The 1,459-nt window shown below is 40.1% G+C and overlaps 1 protein-coding gene across 1 annotated transcript in view; it reads right to left on the minus strand.

The window, feature by feature from the left end:
- The window catches only part of PARK2 (parkin RBR E3 ubiquitin protein ligase), a 1,426,764-nt gene that overhangs the window by 1,305,200 nt on the left and 120,105 nt on the right, over positions 1 to 1,459 (minus strand). The window lies entirely within an intron of this gene.

Here is a 1,459-nt window from a genome sequence, read left to right on the forward strand (position 1 = left end):
GCTGTGGGTTGATATTTAGACACAATCCATACTGAAGGCTGCATTCCTTGATCTTCTGCAACAAGTGCTTCAAATCCTCCTTTCAGCAAGCAAGGTTGTGCCATCTGCATAACGCAGATTATTGATGAGTCTCCCTCCAATCCTGATGCCATTCTCCACTTCATAGAATCCAGCTTCTCAGATAATTTGCTCATTATATAGATTGAACAGGTATGGAGACAGAATACATCCATGACACCCCCTGTGCCCCATTCCAAACCATGTAGTGCTCCCCTGTTCTGTTGGCACAACAGCCACCTGGTCCAGGTATAGGTTCCTCATGAGCACAATCAAGTGCTCTGGGATTCCCATTCTTCTCAATGTCAGCCACAACCTGTCATGATCCACATAGTCAAACATCTTTGCATAGTCAATAAAGCACAAATAGATATTCTTCTGGTATTCCTTACTTTTAGCCAGGATCCATCTGACATCGGCAGTGATATCCCTGGTGCCACAGCCTCTTCTAAATCCTGCTTGAGCGTGTGGCAATTCCATATCTATGTACCGTTCCAGCTGTTTTTTAATGATCTTCAGCAGCATTTTGCTAGCGTGTGATATCAATGATACTGTTTGACAATTTCCACATTCAGTTGGATCACCCTTCTTTTGGAACAGGAATAAATATAGACCTCTTCCAATCCATTGGCCAGACATCTGTGCTCCAAATTTCTTGGCATAGACCAGTGAGTGCATCCAAGGTTGCATCTGTTAACTGAAACAAGTCAATTGATATCCCATCGATTCCTGGGGCCTTAAGCTTTGCCAGTGCCTTCAATGAAGCTTCTACTTCCTCTTTCATTACCACTGGTACCTGTTCACATGGTACTTCCTGAAATTTTTACATGTCGATTCTTTCTGGTACCGTGACTCTGTGTACTCCCCCCATATTCTTTTTATGTTCTCTGGTTCATTCAGTATATTGTCCATAGCATCTTTCAACATAGCAACATGAGGCCTAAATTTGTTTTTCAGTTCTTTCAGCTTGAGAAATACAGAGCGAGTTCTTCCTTTTTTTCCCCAATTTCAGCTCTCTTCATATTCCATTATAATACTTCACTTTGTCCTCCCTTTGAAACAGTCTGTCCAACTCTTCTATTTCAACATGTTTTCCTTTATATTTAGCTTCCCAACAGCCCAGTGCAATCTCTAGTTTCTTCTGACATCCATTTTTGTTTTTTCTCCTCTGTTTTTGTAATGACCTTTTGCTTTCTTCATGGACACTATAAAAAAGAATATTCATAGTAGTGTAGTGGTAGAGCCCAGATTAGAGGTTAGTTGAAATGAGGAAAAATAATGGCAAACATAGTTTAACAATTAGTACATGGAATGGTCGTAGCTTGAATATTGGAAAATTGGATATTATTAAAAATTAAATGGAACACACGAATACTGACATACTAGGCATTAGTGAGATGTG

Source organism: Elephantulus edwardii, unplaced genomic scaffold (genome assembly GCF_000299155.1).
Source record: "Elephantulus edwardii isolate Elephantulus edwardi_28Jun2011 unplaced genomic scaffold, EleEdw1.0 scaffold00024, whole genome shotgun sequence".
NCBI classification, from domain to species: Eukaryota; Metazoa; Chordata; class Mammalia; order Macroscelidea; family Macroscelididae; genus Elephantulus; species Elephantulus edwardii.